The 21,469-nt window shown below is 43.9% G+C and overlaps 1 protein-coding gene and 1 non-coding gene across 5 annotated transcripts in view; both read left to right on the top strand.

Moving 5' to 3' along the window:
- Caln1 (calneuron 1) overlaps positions 1–21,469 on the top strand; it is a 449,719-nt gene that overhangs the window by 379,352 nt on the left and 48,898 nt on the right. The gene's annotated exons all lie outside the window — the stretch shown is intronic.
- LOC118572848 lies at positions 10,777–10,884 on the top strand. The gene has a single exon (XR_004943545.1). It is a non-coding gene; the product is annotated as a U6 spliceosomal RNA (small nuclear RNA).

Here is a 21,469-nt window from a genome sequence, read left to right as displayed (position 1 = left end):
TTCTAGACACTGAGGATACAACTGTTAAGCATCAACTAAATGTCTGGTTTGCCTGGCATGAGTGAAGCCCTGGGTTCAATTCCCAGCCAAAGGCAAACGAGGTGTGATAGTACATACCTATAATCCCCGCCAGCACTTGGAAGATAGAGGCAGGAGGATCAGGAGTTTAAGTTCCTCCATAATGAGCCCAAGGACATCCTGAGATACACGAGGTCCTGCTGTAAGAAGCTGGGATAGAGAAAGAGAAAAGGAGGGAAGGAGAAGCCAAGGGGAAGAATGCTAACAGGGTGTGTGTGTGTGTGTGTGTGTGTGTGTGTGTGTGTGTGTGTGTGTGTGTTGGATAATTCCTGAATTGAAAGGACAGCTGGGGACACACAGCCACAGACAGGCAGAGCGGAGAGCACTTGAGAGTAATGAGGAAGTAATCATGTTCCTCCAGAGCCGGAATACAAGCTGGCAGAGGGAATAGAATTGACCCAAGGAGAACGCTCTAGAATGTAGAATTAGCCCCATGTCAGGCTAATTTCTCCCCCAAGTCTCACCTTAACATTGATGAGCACAATTTAAGGATCAAACTAATCAACCTTGAGCAATTGTGGGGAAATGTAAGAATGTTGAATCCCTGCTTTTCTCAGATCTAGCTCGTGGTGCATAGATGTTTGTAGCCAAATGCATGGTGTTCCTCAGTCAAATTCTATTTCTGCATTCCTCTCAGCAGAATGGCAAGGAGTTTTGACTCAGGTCTCATCCCTAGGGGACTATAGGAATCAGAGTGGTATTCAGAGTACCACAGAGGTTGCCATGGTTATTGTCTTGCCCTTTCCTGCTGCTGATGCCTCTTTGGCATCCCTTGGACCCTGCTGGTCCTCAGCGCATCTTTTCCATTTGTTCTCTGAGCCTGAGAACTGATCATCCTGGTTATTCCCTTGCTACTTCTAGGAAAATAACCGAGGGAGGAACCAGGTTATTACAACACTCAGAAACCTTACAAGCTCTGTGCTCCTTCAGCAAAGGAAACTAGTGGCTCCTACCTTTAATCCCAGCACCCAAGAGATAGAAGCAGGTAGACTTCTGGGAGCTTGAAGCCAGCCTGGTCTCTATAGTGAGTTCTGGGAGAGCTAAGACTATGTAGAAAGACTGTTTCAAACACAAACAAACAAAACATTTTTATTGCATTTATTCATTCAGGCATTCACGGGAATGGCACACATGTCACAGACCACATGTGGAGGTCACGTGCCAACTTGTAAGAATAGGTTCTTGTCTTCCATTATGTAGACCCAGGGGACAAATTCAGATCATCAGGCTTTGTGATGGGTGCCATCTCACTACCCTTCCATTCTTTTGTGTGTGTCTGTGTCTGTGTCTGTGTCTGTGTCTGTGTCTGTGTGTGTCTGTGTGTGTCTTTGTGTGTGTGTTCAAGTTCATGTGGAGGCCAGACGACGATGTCATTCCTCAGGCGCTGGCCAGAGTTTTGTTATTGTTTTTCATTTGTTTGTTTATTGAGACAGGGTCTCTCACTGGCCTGCATTTTGCAAAGTAGCCCAGGATGTCTGACCAGAAAGCTTGAGGGATCTGCCTGTCTCTGCCTCCCTAGTGCTGGGATTACAAACAAGTGCCACCATGCTTGGCTTTTGTTTTGTTTTGTTTTGTTTTTCTCGAGACAGGGTTTCTCTGTGTAGCCTTTCCTGGATCTCGCTCTCTAGACCAGGCTGACCTTGAACTCACAGAGATCCACCTGGCTCGGCCTCTCGAGTGCTGGGATTAAAGGCGTGTGCCACCACCGCCTGGCTTGGCTTTTTTGTTTTTTAACATGGGTTTTAAGGATCAAACTGAGGTCCTGTGCCTTATCCAATGAACTGTCTTCCCAGCCCCTGCCTTTCCACTCCTGGAAAACACCTCTCCCCATCTCTAAACAAGATCCTGCCTCTCATACACCTTATAGGAGAATTTGGGTAGGTTAACCAATGAGCACCCCACCATCACATTTGACATACTGAAATTAGTCAGCATGGCCCCCAAGACATGGTGTCCCTTACTCTGAGCACAGAGATAATATTATTCTAATGGTGGGAGGGTGTAAGTTTTTCCAATTGTGATTCGTTTAAATATCTTACGTTATTACATAATTCTCAGACTGAACAAATACATTCTTGAAGTAAAACAGCTCTATTTTTGTCTTTTTTTATCCTTTAATTTTCTTTGAACTCTTTTATCAAATGATTGCATGCTCAGATCTTTCAGGTCACTCTTAGGTAAAAAAAAGGTCCTCTGTGGGCCAGCAAGATGGCTGCCAAGGACCCACATGATGGAGGAAGAGAACCTACTTCCAAAAGTTGTCACGTGACCTCAACACGTGGCCTGGCACTCAAATGCCTGCTGGCATTCATGCACAGCATATGTCAACAGCAAAGAGAAGGAAGTTCTTTGTCAGGTTGGGGAGATGGCATGGTTGATAAAGTGCTTGCCACACAAGCTTGAGAACCTGGGTTTGATCTCTAGCATGATGTGGAAACAAAAGCCAGACATGGTGGTGTGCACCTGTGATCGGAGCATGGGGGAGGGGGAGATAGGAAGTGAAGCACTGGGACTCACCTGGCCAGCTAGCCCAGCAAAACTGGCAAGCCCCACATTCCAGTGAGAAACTCTCGCTCAATTAACAAGGTAGTTGACTCCTGAGGAATGATACCAAGGTTGATCTCTGGCCTACACACACACACACACAGAGAGAGAGAGAGAGAGAGAGAGAGAGAGAGAGAGAGAGAGAGAGAGAGAGAGAGAGAGAAATGACATATGAACATGCACATATATACATATTGCACACAAGCATTCAATTGAAGGTACTCAACACACAAAACACACATAAATGAACACACACACATGAACACACACCAGTACACATGCTGCTGTGATCACTTGAAGTGTGTGTCATGAGCAAAACTGCCCGGTAAACAGGCACTCACCACCACCACCACCCCCTCCCTTCCCCAGTTTGTTTGAAAGGGCTTGCTTGACTAGTTTCTCTTTCCTGCCCTCCCTAAGGCCCCCCCATCTGTGGTTTACATATCACCCATCACAGGGACAGGGACAGGGACAGGAAAGGTGGTCATCATTCTTAGTCACTGAACTGCTGTGAGAATCCAGGGTCCCAGCTCTCTGCATTTAGCAGATGGTTAAGGTCACCTCTTTCTCACCTGGGTATTTCCATGCTTTCAGTGACACTTGATACCCTTCATTTGCTCAGGACTTCTTCACAGCAGCCTCCTTCATCCAGTAAAAAGCCACCTTCATCCCAGGCAGTCACCTCCCTCTACTGCAACCTCTGGAGATTTGGTACCACCCACAGCTTCCCCCTGAGGTTCATGGTTCCCTCTCAGTGATGCTCTGGAGAGTCCCACCTGAGAGGTCTCATTGGTTCATGGAAAATTCACCTTGTCCTACTATAATGATTTCATGCTGAAATGTGTTCTTCAGGGAGCTGGGGCTCAGACAGTAGAGTTCTTGCAGAGCATGTGTGAGGCCCTGGGTTCGATCCCTAGTATGGTGGGGCATGGTAGCACACACCTGTAATCCCATCACCTGGATCAGAAGCTCAAGGTCATCCTCAGCTACATAGCAAGTTCCAGGACAACATGAGCCATAGAGAATATACAGATATATAGATATAGATATAGATATAGATATAGATATAGATATAGATATAGATATACCTTGAGCTATAGAGAACACACACACACACTTTTTAAGTATGTCCTATTTTGGTTAAAGAATTATGAGGTCACCCTAGCTCTTTCTCACAATTTCTGGGAGTGAAGAACACCCAACACATTCCTTTCTCTTTTATGGTGAACACTTAGCAACCAGGCAGAAGTGAAGTCTCATCAGGCTCTGCCTCTGAGCTGTAGTCTCGTGAGACCGTTCTGTGTTTGAGAGGGTGAGACTGTTCTGTGTTTGAGAGGAGGCCCAGGTGTTCTCCTTTGCTCTGCTTATTATAAAGCTTCTTTCCAATAGGCTCCAGTGCTAAACCTCTCTGGAAACACCCTCTTAGCCATACTTAGAGATGTATCTCCCAGGGGACTCCAGAAACACCCTCATAGCCACACTCAGAAGTGTATCTATCTCCCAGGGGACTCCAGAAACACCCTCATAGCTACACTCAGAGGTGTATCTCCCAGGGAGCTCCATAGCCTGAGAAATTGAAATGTGCAATCCAAAGCCAAGATTAACATCACATTAACATTAAAATAACTGGCATTTTTTACATTTATTTATCTTGTGTATGTGGGGGGGGGGGAGTACACTTGTGCACCTGAGCTCAAGTGGGGGTCAGAGGCCAGCTTTCAGGAGTTGTTTTTCTCCTTCCACCATATGGGTCCTGGGGACTAAACTCAGACTGTTAGTCATGGTGGCAAGTACCTTTACCTGCCGAGACATTTCTCACCGCAATAACTGGAAAAAAAAAAATGACATTCAGTCTTTTTGTCTGAGAATAAATGCTCCTTCATTTCTCCATCCATTATGTTTTTATTGTTGCCATTTTTCATAATGTCAACTTTCTTACCAATTTATTCACAGTAATTTATAGTTTTAGCTCATGATATTAAGTAATTTTTCCATTGTACCTCTGTGCTTTTGTTTATAAAATTGAGAGAAAAATGTAAGGGAAACTAAGTATTTGTGTTATATTTTGCCACCTTATTAAATTATCTTATTCAAATGCCATACTTTAGCAGTGACATTTTAAACAAAGTCATAGTTGTATTTTAGGGGAGCGGGGTTGTCTGTTTGGTTGGTTGTTTTTTCTTTATTTTTGTTTTTGTTTTGTTCTTGTTGTTTTGCCCCCCCCCCCCAAGATAGGGTCTCTCTGTGTAGATCCAGCTGTCCTGGAACTCACTCTGTATACCAGGCTGGCCTCAAACTCAGAGACCCTCCTGCCTCTGCCTCCTGAGTGCTGGGCTCAAAGGGGCATGCCACCATGTGTGCCTGGCTTACAAAAGCATAGTTTTATGTCTTCTCCTGTCTTTTTGCTCTGTTGGTTTTTGTTGTGTTCCAGGTTTCTTTCTGTTGCTATGACAAACACCATGACTGAAAGCAACTTAGAAAAAGAAAGGATTTATTTGGCTTACACTTCAGGTCACAGTCTCTTACTGAGGGAAGTCAGGGAAAGGACTCAAAAAGGAGCTTGCAGCAGAAACCACGGAGGGACATTGCTTGCTGTCTTGTTCTCTGGCTCATGTTTTTCTTTCTTTCTTTTCTTTTTTTTTTTTTTTTTTTTTTTTGAGCTGAGAATCGAACCCAGGGCCTTGTGCTTGCTAGGCAAGTGCTCTACCACTGAGCTAAATCTACCCAAGAGCTAAATCTTATACAGCCTAGGACCACCTGCCTGTGGATTGATACCACCCACAGTGGACTGAGCCCTCCTACATCAATTAACAATCAAGACAATCCCACACAGAGATGTCCATAAGCTAGTCTGATCTGGGCAAGTCCTCAATTGAGACTCCCTTTTCAGGTGACTCTAGGTTATATGTATCAAGTTGATAAATAAGCCAACTAGGACATGCTTCTAATAAATATTAGAACCTCCAGATGTCACTGGAAATAGAAACAGCAAATTGAAATTGAACCTGCCTAGCTCCTATTCAATTTGAAGTAGTGGGTAAGGCTTGCTTCCAAGCCTGATGACTCTATTCAATCCTTGGTTCCCCTATGGTAGAAGGAAAGAACAGAACCCCACAGGTTGTCCTCTGCCCTTCATATGTTCTCCAGGGCATGTACACTTCCCCCTACACACACACACACACACACACACACACACACACACACACACACACAGTGCACAGACACAAAACAAATAAATAAACACATTTTATAAACTCTTAAGTAGTATCATTTCCCCTATGGAATAGAATCTCAAGAGATGACAGTTGGGTTTCTGTATCTGTGGGTTCTGTATTCATAGGTTCAACCAACCATGTATCAAATATATTTAGAAAATATAATTATGTCTGTACTCAACGTGCACAGGCGTTTCTTTCCCTTGTCATTATTCCCTAGACAATATGGTATAGCAGCTATTTGCATTGCATTTACATTGCATTAGCTGTAATAAGTAATACAGAAGTAATTTAAAGCATATGGGAGGGGATGCGCTCTGCAAGATAATTCACACCATTTTGTATAAATAAGCGTCCTCTGGGACTGGGAAAAAAGGCTCAGCAGTTAAGAGCACCTGCTGCTCTTCCAGATGAGTTTAGTTCCCAGCACCCAGGTTGGGTGGATTACAACCACTTGAAACTCCAGATCCGTGGAATCCAATACCCCTTCCTGGACTACTTGGACACATACACTCATGTGTACAGACCCTCCTACACACACACACACACACACACACACACACACACACACACACACACACACTTAAAAATAAAACAAACCTTTTATTGAAGAAGGAAGCACCATCATAGTAGGTATCCACAAGTGTTTCTGAGGCAGTCTCCCATGGATACAGAGGGATGCATCTATTCTATCCTCTTCACAGCATGGTGAGTCTCTGAGTCTACTGCGTGTTTGTGTTGTAGATTTCTGGGCTCAGCCTGCCAGGGTTCTGAACCAGGAGGTCTAGAGAAGAACCTAGGTATGCTCATTTCAATAAGTATCACATGGGATGAAACTCAGTGGGAGAGCATTGGCCAGGTGTGTGTGTGTGTGTGTAGCCCCTGGTTTGGTCCACAGCACTATTAAGAAGGACCACCAGGGGCTGATGTATTTTCAATTGTATCACATTCATTTATTCATGCCCATATTTGTATTATTTGTGTGAGGGTGCACTTGTGCTACAACGTGTAAGTGGAAATCAAGAAGAACTTGCAGGCATTGGCCCTCTCCTTCCACTGAGCCCTGGGGATTGGACTCAGGTCATCAGGCCTGGTTGTAAGTGCCTTTACCTGCTCAGCCATCATGCCGATCTTGTTTTTGCACCACCTTGAGAAAATTTGTTGAGGTGTGTTTGATGAGAAACCACTGGTCTCAGAGGGAAATATTTGGATTAAAATCCAAATTAATTAAATCTCCAAATTGTGTGTGTGTGTGTGTGTGTGTGTGTGTGTGTGTGTGTGACAGAGAGAGAGAGAGAGAGAGAGAGAGAGAGAGAGAGAGAGAGAGAGAGAGAGAGATGTGTGTTCATGTGTGTGGGAGGGTGTGTGTGTGTATGTGAGATGTGTTGGTACATGTATGTCATAGTGCACATGTAGAGGTCAGAGGGGAATTCAGATTTCAGACCTAACTTTCCTGTGTGTTAGAGACAGGGTCTTTCATTTGTTGCTATGTGTACCAGGCTAGCTGGCACATGAGCTTCTGAGGATTCTCCTCACTTGGCCTCCCATCCACACCCCATTTTTTTTCTTTACATAGATTCTGGGGATGCAAATTCAGATCTCCACTGAGACATCTCCCCAGCCCAGACTTCTAACCTTTCATTTTCATATGCACCCTCTAGGCAGGGCCACTAACTACTCTCTTAATTTCTGGGGGTGTCCATGAAGAAGATATCAATAGGCAAGTGTCCTAGTTAGCATTACTGGCCAACTTGACACAGCCTAGAGTCATCTGAGAGGAGAGCCTCAGTTAAGGACTGGACTGGATCAGACATCCCTGTGGATATGACTGTGAAGGATTGTCTTGACTTGAGTATTAATTGGTGTGGAGCATCCAGCCCACTGTGGGCAGCACCATCCCTAGGAAGGTGGGCTTAGGCTATATGAGAAATGTAGTTGAGCATGTGAGTAAGTCTGACATGCTCATTCAGAGCCAGTAAGCAGCATTCCTTCATGGCTGCTGCCTCCAGATTCTAGTCTTGACTTCCTGCCCTGATTGATCTCAGTGATGGACTGGGACCAGAAAGTGTAAGCCAAACAAACCCTTTACTCCTCAAGTTGCTTTTGGCTATAGTGTTTTATCACTGCAACAGGATGAAATTACAATAGCAAGCAACCCCTGACCACATTATGAGTGTGTCCACAGTAAAAGTTGTTACAAACCTTGCCCGTCCCTATGGGAGATTAGAAGTGCTCTCCAAACTCCTCCAGTTATTTTTATTAAAAACTAAGTAAGGAGCCTGGAGACATCAGCAAGGAAGAGTTCGTGATCAACAGTCTTTTGGTAGACAGACTATAAAAACTCAGCAATCTGGTACACTTAATGAAAGGATGACATTAACTGTCTCTAATGACACAATTTTTGTGACATAATTTAATATAGAAAAGTGACATTTCTTGTTTCAGGAAAACAGTGCATTTTGTAATAAATTAAGGCAAGGATGTAGAGAGAGTTGAGGACAAATTTCTGAAAATATTTAAAATTGAGAATGATGGGACCCACAAGATGATTCAATGGGTAAAGCTCTTACCACCAAGTCTGAGGGCCTGAGTTCGATCTCCAGGACCACATGGTGGAAGGAGAGGATTGACTCCTGCTGGTTATCCTCTGACTGCTATACAACATGTACCACATGGCGTTCCCATGCTCACATGGGTGCATTTATTCACACACACACACACACACACACACACACACACTCACACTCACACTCACACACACACACAGTTAAATAACTGTAATGACAAAATTAAAATAAAAGCAAATGTTGGCTCTTAGAATGTTACACTTAGGGTAAGGAGCGTCCATTCAGCAAATGCTTACCAAGCACCCAATATGTATTGGCGCAACCAAAGAAGTCTTGTCCTGTGAACTTTTATATTCTAAGGAAGGGGATAAGTCCTCTATGAATATCATTTTTAGAAATAATCAACTTCTGAATGCACCAAAGGGTAGAAAAGCAAGTTATAAAGTTGATGAGAACAATACAGTGATCACCAGCTACAAATAACTAAAAGCTCAATGCAAACTGATTAGCATTAACCAATTGGAAAAGTTGATAAGTTAGAGGTGTAAGGTGGGGAAGAAATGTCTTTCAGGGGAAGGACTTCATCTCTTGTTAGAGAAGAGGATCCACTAGAGAGCTCTGAGGAGAATGACGTAACTAGACACAGACTACCAGGACCACTCTAGATGTTATGTGATATGTAGACGAAGAGAGACCCTGGGTGGAAACAGGAGACCCATCAGGACACCATCAACAATAGTTGAAACGGGAGCTGATGGTGACTTGGACCAGCATGGTGTCATGTGAGACTTTTCCTGAGGAGATACAACACATACATACCTACTTACCCTAGAACCACAACAGCCCAAAGCAGTGATGACACCAAAGTCTAGCTTGGTGATCTGATGAATTTATTGGGGTTACTGATGGGAGTGTGGGTGAAGAGTTACTTACAGGAGCAGGGATGACTTCAAGGCAGCTGCGTCCCTGAGAAGCCCACCTCAGCATGACTCATGAAAGCTGCATCCCTGGAAATTCCATGCATGACCTGCCAGCAGCTTGGCTAGCTGTCATTTACTGTTTCTATAACCTTGGGATGGCCCTCAGGAATCAAGTTCCAGCTTCACTGAATTTGGGGCATTTGTTCCCTCCCTCCCTGAGTCCTGTGGGCCTCCATCCTCCCTCCAGGAAAGAATGTTTCAATTCTGAGGAGATTGGTCCAGCGCACAGAGTAGCAACGAGGTAGGGAAAAATGGCCAGTTGTTGGATACATTTTGAAAGAGATAAGAGTGTCTACCAGGGGTGAGTCACGGATGGACTAAGCTAAAATTGAAAATTTGTATCTGAGCAACTAAGGAGATAGACTTGGCATTCACTGAAATGCCTGGACATGGTAAGAAGAACTAGAGGTCCGGTGTAGCCTCTGTTGGTTACTTTTCCTATTGCTGTGACCAAATACTTGACATGAAGCCACTAATGGCAGGAGAGGTGATTTTGGCTCATGGTTAGAGGGGATACAGTCCACTGTGGTGGCTGTGGCAGGAGAGCATGCTCACATCCATTTGGATCAGGAAGCAGAGAGAGGGCCAGAAGCTGAGCTGGGCTATATGTCTCATCTTCTCCCAACCACAGTGACCTACTTCCTCAAGCTAAAGCTCGCACAACCCCTAAAACAGCACCTTTTTGGAACTAAACGTTCAAACCCAGGAACCTCTGAGGGAGCATTTCACATTCAAACCACAACACAGAGCATGATAAGATTGGAATGGAATGTCTGATATTGCATTCATTGTTTTTTTTTTAATTGCTGCAATATAAACACCTTAAGGAAGGAAGTGTTTATTTGGGCTCGCAGTTTGAAGGTACAGTCAATCATCGTGGGGAAGGCATGGTAGCAGGAGCATGAGGCGGCTGGTCCCATGGCATCCACAGTCAGGAAGCAGAGAGAGATGATTGCTGGTGCTCAGCTCACTTTCTCCTTTTCATTGAGTTCAAGACCAAAGGAGATGAAACTGTGCTGTCAAAATTCAGAGTGGATCTTCCCATCTCAGTGAACGCCAATTTAGAAGATCCCTTATAGACATGCCCGGTGATGTGTCTCTTTGGGGATTTCAGATCCTGTCAAGAAGATAATCACTATTGACTGCCACTCAATATCGACTATCAGTATTTACGATCACAGACATCAAAGTGGATAATTTGAGGAGACAATGAGAAACTCAAGTTTAGATTTTACAGAGTAAAGGTTCCAGCCAAAGGTACACCTTCCATGTGCTCCTGAATTTCAGCCATGGGACTGGAGCAGATTGCTCTGTAAGTGAGAGGACATTGAGACAGAAGCATTCCACACATCTACCTGACAAACAGAGACACCAGCAAAAGACACCAGAGTCATGCTCACTATGGTAACAGCATATACACTAAAGTTGGAATGAAACAGAAGGTTAGCATGGCCCCTATGCAAGTATTACACATAAATGCATGAAGTGGTCCATACTCAAAAAGAGAGAGCAGCATGAGGCCCAGGAGTGTGATGTCCTATGGAAGGAGGGAGTTTCAGGTACTAAAACTCCCCAAGGTCAGAGCCTCACACACCAGCTTTCCAAGTTTCAGGAAGTGCAAGTGCACACCTGTTATCCTGGCTCACTTGTCAGTACCATCCCTTCTGATTCTCAGCATCCACGTGGCAGTTAAAATAGATTGCTACCTACTGACAAGTTAAAGAACAAACGAACCGTTGCAAATCGCCATGGAGTTGATTGATGACCTTGACTAAGAGTTCTGGGTGCCATGATGAACCGCATGTGTGAGTGACCTGGAGAAGAGATCCTTCCGACAATAAGCACCATGAGTTCTTGGGGATGAATTTAGCTGTTAAGGTGAGACAAAAGGCAGGATGGGAAGGGACATAGGGTGAAGATGAGTTTAGATTTCTATTTTCGTTCTTGAAATGGAAGAAAAATGACAGCTCATTTGTATGCTGATGGGGAAGATCCAGCAAAGGGGAGAACTGATGGTGTGAGGAAGAAAAATGAGCTCCAGAGAAACAAGCGAGGCTGGGTTACAGCTCACAAGGAAGACACAGTCTAACAGGGTGCAAAGAAGGGGAGCTTGGTCCTTGCTGTACTTTGGGTGAAGTCTTGGTCCCAGTGTGGTGCCATGAGGAGGTCAATGGAACGTCTTTTTCTCTGCTATAACATGGTACCTGATGTTTTCTATCTCATAAAGAAGAAAGGTGTATTTAGCTCACTCTTTTGGTGGAACGAAATTCATAATTAGGCAGCCCCCCCATATCATTCTATTGTAGGTGGCATCATGATGGAAGCTTGTACAAGATGGAGGGACCATGTAGCAAGAGAAGCCAAAAAGAAGAAAGGGATCGGTATTGCTCTTTTTATATATTCAGGGCTGTAGATATATCTTAATGGATAAGAGGACATCCTGCTCTTGCAGAGGATCCAAGTTTGGTTCCCACCAACCATATTGGGCAGCTCACAACAACCACCTGAAACTCTGCTTTTGGGGGATACACGCCCTCTTCTGGCCTCTGTGGACACCTGCACTCATGGGCACATGCCCACATACAGACATACCAATAAAATGAAATGATTCTTTAAAAATAAAAGTTGATTGTACACCTTGTTGGAGCCGGGTCTCCTGTTGTTTTTCTGCTGCATTACATATTAAAGGCTAGCCAGACCGTGATTTCTCATGATTCTCTTCTTCCTTCTTCCCATCTTGGAGTGCTGGGATTCCAGATGTCTGACATAGTATCCAGCTTTTTATATGGGCTGCAAGGATCTGGGCAAATGTTTTTACCTCCTGAGGCATCTCCCTATCCTTAGTCTTATCATCTATTTGATGTTTTGTTGCATTTGCTTGTTTATTTACTTCTTTATTTTCTCAGTTGTGTTGGGGGAACTGCAGTGGCATGGGTGTAGAGGTCAGAGGATAAGTGGTTAGAGTTGGCTCTCTCCACCGTGTGGGTCTTCATGGTCAAGTTTGAATAGCCAGAACTTTTACCCATTCTTGCTCTTTTATGTGAATTTACCTTTTGCATGAAGCCCTCTCTAAAGAGCGGTGCACTCTATTTCCTAAGTGTAACAGGAATCTTAAAAGTCTTATTAGTAAAATCAAACCTGAGGCCAGGTATTGGGGTGAATGCTGGAAGATCAGAGAAGCAGAACAAGCCACAGTTTCCTCACCTCGCCTATTCCTCAGCTGGTCTTGTTTCCTCAGACTGCAAGCTTCTGAGTCCTCATCCCAATGGCTCTCAGCTGAACTGCTGCTCGAAAGCCTGAATGCTTAACCAGCCAAATGCTAAATCAGCCAAATGCTGCTAGTTTCTGGTCCTCACGCCTTATGTATCTTCCTACTTTCTGCCATCACTCCCTGGGATTAAAGGCTGGATTTCTGGGATTAAAGGCTTGTGTCACCATGCCTGGCTGTTTCTAATGTGGCCTTGAACTCAGAGATCCAGAGGTATTTCTGTCTCTGGAATGCTAGGATTAAAGGTGTGTGCTACCACTGCCTATCCTCATGTTTAATATTGTGGCCATCCTGTTCTTTGACCCTAGATAAGTTTATTAGCCTGAATAATATTTTTGGGAACACAATACCACACCTAAGCTCCTGCTTCCAGGTCCCACTTTGTTGTCTCCCCCTTTTCCTTTTTATTTTTTAATTATCTTACAAAGTTGCAGGTCTGCATAACATTTTCCTATAGACTTTTTTTTTTTTTTTTTTTTTTTGCTTTGGTTGGTGGCCCCATCCATCATTCCCGTCATCTTCCTGCCCTTCATCTCCACTTAAATATTTCTATGTCAAATATTCTATTCTCCATTCCCCACCTCCCTCCCATAAGCCTCTTTATTTTCCTCTCATTGGCCCCTTTATAGCTTCCTGGCCTCCCATGAGAATACACATATATCAAAATTAGAAGCTAGGATTCACATATAGGAGCTCATCTGTGGTGTTTGTTTTTCTGAGCCTGGGATCAACTCACCTAATGTAATGGTTTCCAGTTCCATCAGTTTCCCAGCAAAATTCACAATTTCCTTTTTCCTTATAGCTGAATAGAATTCCATTGTGTATACCCTCTTCTTGAAGCTTCCCCACTTCCATTAGATGAAGTTTTGTTGTTGTTTTCTAGGGGGCACAGACCACATCTGAGTTATAGTTCAGGACCATGTTTCTAATAGAGAAGGTTTTGGGGGGCACGTATCATAGCTGAGGCATTGACACATCTGCAGGGAAATGGATGCAAAGTGGTCATCTGCCTCCTGATTGTATGTTTTTCCACAAAATAGAAAGCCCTGGTCAGCTATAGAAGAAAAGGATGGACGAGTGGACTGGGTACAGGGGACAAGAGATTGCATGAGCTGTGTTGTTAAGGGAGAGACTTTGGGAATAAAATGTGATATGATCTCATGGCTGGGCAGTGGCAAGGGCACTGTCGAGGATGAGACACTAAATTTACAATGGCTTCTCGGCATGCCTTTTAGAGCATTATCTCGGTTACATTAATTGAAGTTGAAAGACATGCCCATTATGGGTGGCACCATTCCTTATGCAAGACATCCTGGGCTATATAAGAATGGAGACATCAGACATGGCTCAGCATTTAAGAGCCTCTACTTTTGTTGCAGGATTATGAGGATCTTGGGTAAAGGTGGTCATTTAGGGGTACTGTCCAGTGCGTTCAGTGGGATCAATAAAGATTTTTATGTTCTAGAAATAAGACCTTCTCAAACAGGAAAGTTAAGTGATCCTTGGAGAGTAAGGGGCCACTGAGAGACTGTGACACCTCCAGAGCTGAGGCAGGGGAAGTGAAAGCAGAGGCCCTTAGGGGAAGGTCTCTGACAGAAAGCAACAGTTACAGATCCTGGGCCCAGCTGATGGAGGAGCGAAAGTAACAGTTATAAATTGACACAGAACAAAGAAATACCAATTACACAGAAGCAAAAAAGAACAAAATGAAGTTATAAGAACAAACAAAACAGTTCCCATCTCAAGGATGGGAGGAGCCCCAGAGGTAGGAACCCCACCTCTGTTGTGGGGGCAGGGCTTTGGGTAAGACTATTTCCAGGCTCCCTCATCCCTCTCCTCCTTGATTGATCCTGCCCAGAGTATCCTCCCTTGGATATGTTCTCTTACCCCTTTGGACCACTTTGTAACAGTTGTAATCTCCTGAGGACTCTGGAGACCAGGAACAGGAACCAGCCTTTCTTAAAGGGTCCGGTGGTCCCTGTTTTCCAGGTTGGCTCAAGTTTCACCTACTTGCTTTCATTAAGGATCCCAGTTCAATTCTGAGCACCCACTTCAGACAGCTCCAAGGGGAGTCTCTGATGCCCATGGACACACGTATACAAACTCCATACTGACACACACAAATACACAAAATTAAATTTAAAAATAAATGTTGAGAAATGGAGCATGTGTAACGTACATTCATTGCTGTCTTTTGAGCCTGGCTGTCATGTGATCAACTGACCTGAGCTCCTCCTACTGTGATTTCCCCACCATGATGGACTATAGCTGGAATTGTGAGCCAAATGAATCCTTTCTCCCTAAGTTACTTTTGTCAGGTTTTGGCTTTGGTCTTTCATTTGTTTGGGGATGGGGAGGGGGGTTGGGGTTTTTTGTTTGTTTTTATCACAGCAATGGGAAAATTAAGACAGGCATATACCCAACCTGTTGGACTGATTACCCTCCCATTACACTTAGGTGTGTGGGTGAGAGATCCAAATAACGGGAGACCAGAATGATGTAGCCAGTATTTGAGAAACCTCCCACAGGTGAGAGATCCTCAGCAAACGAAGCTTTATGATAATGCAGACTAATTGGAAAAGGTGGTCAGTGAGCACCAGCAGCAAATATATTGAATAATTTTAAAGCTGTTTGATTCATTAAATTTTTATTTGGTAATTGATGTTCTGCTGGGTCTTGGGAAAGCGAATAAATAAAGCTGTATTTAATTAGCTACAATATTTACTTCAACACTTAATGAGCCAACAGCCTTTAAAGAGTTTGTTCTCTTAAGTGAAGCACAAATCTCCCTGCAGTTTGGCTTTACCTTGTTGGCTTAGTCATCCCTTCAACAAGTGTGCATTCTCTGACAGTCAAGGGTCTAGACCTGTGGGAAGGGAAGAGAAACCAAATGTGGGGAAAGCATGCCCCATGCCTTAAAGATACTTGCAGGTAAAGGCCTATGGGGCATGAATCAATGGTAGAATAATTTATAATGCCCCAGTGAGGGGCTGGAGTATGGCTCAGTGTAGAGCCCCTGCCTAGAATCCCCCAGTGAGGGGCTGGGGCGTGGCTCAGTGGTAGAGCCCCTGCCTAGAATCCCCCAGTGAGGGGCTGGGGTGTGGCTCAGTGTAGAGCCCCTGCCTAGAATCCCCCAGTGAGGGGCTGGGGTGTGGCTCAGTGGTAGAGCACCTGCCTAGAATCCCCCAGTGAAGGGCTGGGGTGTGGTTCAGTGGTAGAGCCCCTGCCTAGAATCCCCCAGGGAGGGGCTGGAGTATGGCTCAGTGTAGAGCACCTGCCTAGAATCCCCCAGTGAGGGGCTGGGCTGTGGTTCAGTGGTAGAGCCCCTGCCTAGAATCCCCCAGTGAGGGGCTGGTGTGTGACTCAGTGGTAGAGCACCTGCCTAGAATCCCCAGTGAGGGGCTGGGGTGTGGCTCAGTGGTAGAGCACCTGCCTCCAGTCCCCCGTAAGAAGCCAGGTTGTGCCTCAATGGTCTACCACTCTAGTGTTTGCAATAAATCTACACACAGGGTCTTGGTTTTAATCCCACTATTGTAAGAAATAAAAAACACTTGTTGTTTGATGCACAATTGATGATTTGTATGCTTTCAGCTAGGTATGGTGGCACACGTCTGTCATTCTAGCACTCAGAACACTGAGGCAGGAGGATTATCACAAGTTAAAGGACACCCAAGGTGACGTAGTAAGACCCTTATCCAAAAAGAAACTAATTAAAAGAAAAAGGCACAGGTCCTCAAAACATAGGATTTAAATATCATTAAAACTGGAATTCCATTGGGTACCAGACAATCTCTCTCTGCTGACAGTGTGAGGCCTAAACCAACTGCCCGCTAATTAATTCAGAATAAGTAAAGTACCAGTTAATGAGATTGGACCAAATTTTATGCCTTTTCTGTTTTCATTTTCTCAGAGTCATCCCTCATCCGTTTTTCTCCTGAGTACTTTCCTATTTACCTTGGTTGATTGGTTATATGACTTTTTAAAAATGGAGTTTGTGTTTTCTTCCTAATTATGGAAGGAACAAAGACTCAATGTGTTTTTTGGAAAATATTGAAAACTAGGAGGTGGGGGGGCGGGGATGATTCTACTGTTCTAAGATAGCTCCTGTTGACATTTCATCATTTCACCTTTTTTTCCCCTAAAAATTAATCTTTAGTTATGGAGCATTTCAAATAAAGGCAGATGTGAAGAAGTAATTGCCAGAATGCAAACTAACAGATGTTAGCATTTTTCTATATCTGCTTAAAGGTGACCTTTGTTTTAAGTTGCCTAATTTTTTTATTGCTATATAGTAATTATAGATGTTTGTGGGCTATGGTGGTAATTTCCTACAAACACATTTTATGTATGTAATGTTTAATAATCAAATTATTAAACACTTAGCATCCATTTAACATCATTATCACCTTAAGCATTTGCATTTCTTTGAGTGGGAATCTTTGAACTCCTCCCAATTCCCTTCCTCCCTCCCTCCTACTCTCCTTTCTCTCTGTGTCTGTCTGTCTGTCTGTCTCTCTCTCTCTCTTCCTCTTCTCCTTTGGTGTTCCTGAAGATGAAAATCTAGGGTCTCCTACATACTAGGCATGTTCTCTACCACTGAGCCACAACCCAGCCCCTCACTGGGGGATTCTAAGCAGGTGCTCTACCACTGAGCCACACCTCCAGCCCCTCACTGGGGATTCTAGGCAGGTGCTCTACCACTGAGTCACACTCCCAGCCCTTTACACTCCCACCAGCAGTTCTCATTTCCACATCCTTGCTGGCATTTACTGTTTATTATCTTAATGATAGCCATTCTGACTTGGGTAAGATGGCATCTCAGTGGAGTTTTAATTTGCATTTCTGACACTTCCTCTTCTGCTCATTGGCATTTCTTTTGAGAGCTGTGTATACAAGCTGATCTTTTCCCAGCTCCACCCTAGAAGAGTAAGTCTGGAACCCCAGGTGGCTTACAGAGGATTCCTTTGCTGGCTATAAGAAGCAATATTGGGCTTAGGATTCTCCTGTCTAGATCCCCAAAGTCAGAGACACAGCAGACAGTCACATATTAGGTAACGTTTCATCGGCTTTTACAGATCAGGCACATCCTGTAAGCCAGCAACTTACAAGCAACAGAGGTTTGAATGTCCACATATTTGAACACTTCTAGAAAATCTTCCCTTGGTGACTGGTGCATTGAGGGAACAGATTAATGGTCCAAAGGTACTGTTTGGAAAGGTTATAGAGGGCTGCTTTGCTGGAGGAAATATACCACTGGGGGTGGGCTTTGAGGGTTTAGAGCATCACTTTGTTTTCCATTCCCTCTCTCCGCTTCCTGTGTATGCACAAAATGTGATCTCTCTTCTTCCTGCTCTTAATACCATGCCTTCTCCACCTTGATGGATGTTGTCCCTCCAGAACCCTATTCTGAAATGAACCCTTTCTTCCTTAAATGGCTTTTGTTCATTGTATTTTGTCATAACCTTACACTCCTGAATACAACACCCTGAATTCTCCCCCTCTCCCTCTGTGTGTGTGTGTGTGTGTGTGTGTATTTGTGTACATGTACTTGTGTGTGCATACCTGTAGAGGCCAGAGGCTAATAAGGGGTATATTCCCCAATTGCTCTCCACCCTAAGTTTTGGATACACAGTCTATCTCTGAACCCAGAGCTTGCTCACTTAGGTAGACTGGGTTACCAACAGGACACAGGGATCCTCCATTTCTCCAGTACTAGAATTACAGACACTTTTAATGTACTTTTGGGGGGAGCGATGCTTGTTTGGAAAGTATTTACTGACTACACCATCTCTCTAGATTTCTGCCTAAGTACACCAGGAGCCTTGGTAGCTTCTAAGAAAATCTTCTCTTGGTGAAATCAGGGACCAGGTTAACCTTCTGGTGGCAGGAAATCCAGTCAGTGTCTTTGAACACTGATCTTGAACTTAGATTTGATAACCTAAAGGGTTTTCCTGAGGGGAGCCTCTTACTGGACTTTTCTCCTATGCTGTTCAGTAACAGCAGACGTATCCCCAAAGAGGTGTTATAGGGATAAGGAAATTAAATGAAGGGCATCAAGCAAATTGTGGTCAAAAGAATACATTTCTGGAAGCCAGGGAAGAGCAAGCTCACTCATCTATCTATCTATCTATCTATCTATCTATCTATCTTTATCTCTTTCCCCCTCCCTCCCTCCTTTGTGTAATTATTGTGGTGCCTATCAAAATAGAAACATGTTATAGTTTTGTTTCTGCAGCTGTGATAAGGAACAAACTAACAACAACAACAACAAAACACCCTGAAAACAAGAAACTTTGGGGTAGTGAGGGTTTTATTTTGTCTCAGAATTCCAGGTTACAGTCCATCACTGTGTGGAAATAACAATACAGGAGGTTGAGACAGCTGGTCACATAGCAACCATAGTCAAGAGCAGAGAGAAAATGAATGTACACGTGCTTAATGCTCAGCTAACTTTCTCTACTCTGCTACAGTCCAAGGCCCCAAACTAGGAAATGGTGCCACCCACATTCATTCTGGGTCTTTCCATATCAGTGAAACCAGTCAAGATAATCTCCCGGGTTGGGGGATTTAGCTCAGTGGTAGAGCACTTGCCTAGCAAGTGCAAGGCCCTGGGTTCGGTCCTCAGCTCTGGCAAAAAAAAAAAAAAAAAAAAAAAAAAAAGATAATCTCCCACAGATGTGCCCACAGACCAACCTGTTCTAAACAATTCCTCACTGGTATTCTCTTTTCCCAGGTGATCCTAGGTTGTGTCAAAATGACATAATTATCACAATTGTACTTTACTTGATGTAATATACACATACACATAGGCACATATGTGTGTACACATATCACTTTTTGTCATTCGTGGAAAGTGATGTCCTGTGTTCAAGGTCAGACACACATCTTCACACACAAGGTAATAGAGATGCCCTGTGTTTCTTTCCTCTGTGTAGCTCTCTGCATCTGACCCAGGCACTGCTCTTTGGCAATGCACATGGGATGAGTGGGCAAGCTTGAACTAGAAGACTTGCTTCAGCATCAGTCTGTGTTTCCATGGGGCTGTGATCTGTAGCTGTGACCAAAGGAACATCGCCTAAGTGTCAGCCATTAGTTCTCTGAACAGAGGCTCTCTGGGAGGTTGTTCTGAAACCCCTTTTTCCTACCTTTCAAATTTGACAGTGCCTAGGGGTCCTTAAAAGTTTTATAACATGATGCTGGCCTGCTGACTCATTCTTGACTACCAGCATGGTGCCATGTTTTATACATTATGTCATAGTGACTGGTGCATCACCACTATGGGTTCAATTAGGACCCAGGATGGTCATTCCATCTTCTCTTCATCCAAGTGCATCCATGTGGATGCAGGGCTAAATAACCAGAAAAGATCATTTTGAAAAAAAAAAAAAATGGTTCTGATCTGACATCTGTCACCATTATTTTTCTTATTGCTGCAACAGAATGCCCAGCAAGAAACAATTTAAGACTACATATATAGTAAGTGTCTTTAATTTCAGCTCTAGAGAGGCAAAGGCAGGCAGGCATGAATGAGTTCAAAGCCAGATCAGAAATCAGAGCTTCACTGTGAAACCTTGTCTCAAACAATCAAACAAAAAATTTACCACAAAACAACAATAAAAATTAAGGGAGGAAGATTTATTGTGGCTCACAGTTTGAGGGGATACAGTCAGTCATGGTGGGAAGGATGATGCAGCTGGTCACATTGCCTCTGCAGTCAAGAAGCAGAGAGTGGTGGTGGTGGCGGCGGCGGCAGCGCACGCCTTTAATCCCAGCACTCGGGAGGCAGAGCCAGGCGGATCTCTGTGAGTTCAAGGCCAGCCTGGGCTACCAAGTGAGTTCCAGGAAAGGCACAAAGCTACAGAGAAACCCTGTCTCGAAAACAACAAACAAACAAACAAACAAACAGAAGCAGAGAGAGATGGATGCTGGTGCTCAGTTTACTTTCTTCTTTTTATTCAGTCCAAGACTCTGACCTATGGGAGGGTGCTGCCCATATTTATGCTGAATATTATAGTCAGGGTTTTCTAGAGGAACAGAATAGTCTAGTCTGGTCCTCTAGTGTAAAAGCTTGGAAACTCTGATTCTATGATCAGCGAAGGAGTCAGCAGCAGCAGCGGCAACAGTAAGGAAGATCTACTCTGTGGCAAGAGGAAGGCCAAATAAACAAAGAGCAAAATAACCTTCCTCCTGATAAATCCTTTACCTCTGTGCTATTACCACCCAGAAGGTACCACCCCAAATTGGGGTGGATCTTCCTATGTCAATCAAGGCAATCAGGATGATTCTTTTGGTGAGGCTCCCTACTCAAGTGGTTCATTTGTGGGCAAATTGACATTAAAACAAGCCATAACAGTGGGTTATCTCTTCAATCAATCTAGTTTAGATAGTCCCTCGAAGATAGACTCAGAGGTGTGTCTCCAGCGTGATGCTTGTCAAGTTGTCAACCACTATTAAACATCAAACATCCTTCACCAATAGATCATCAGGTTTGGAATCAGAGTAGGACCTGGGAGATGTCGTGAATTTGGAATCTATCTAGATGAAGTCGATGCTTAGAGTCTTGATTTCATATACTCATGAGGTCAACCAGGGGTCAGAAGATGATGGGAAAATCACAGTTCATAGAAAAATCAGATGGGTACAACCTGTAACCTGTGCTTCTAAAGATAGCTGCAAGTGATGCAAGTACAGGGCATGGGTCAGGTAAGGCTAGATATGTGTAGGTTACTACTACTAATGATACCTGTCAGAAGCAATTTACAGGAGAAAAGAGTCATTTCAGCTCATGATTTTGGAGCAATGATCATAGTTTAGTCT

This window comes from Onychomys torridus, chromosome 22, assembly GCF_903995425.1.
Source record: "Onychomys torridus chromosome 22, mOncTor1.1, whole genome shotgun sequence".
Lineage (NCBI taxonomy): Eukaryota > Metazoa > Chordata > Mammalia > Rodentia > Cricetidae > Onychomys > Onychomys torridus.
Note: the sequence above shows the minus strand (reverse complement) of the source record. Positions and strands in the feature narration are given on the sequence as shown.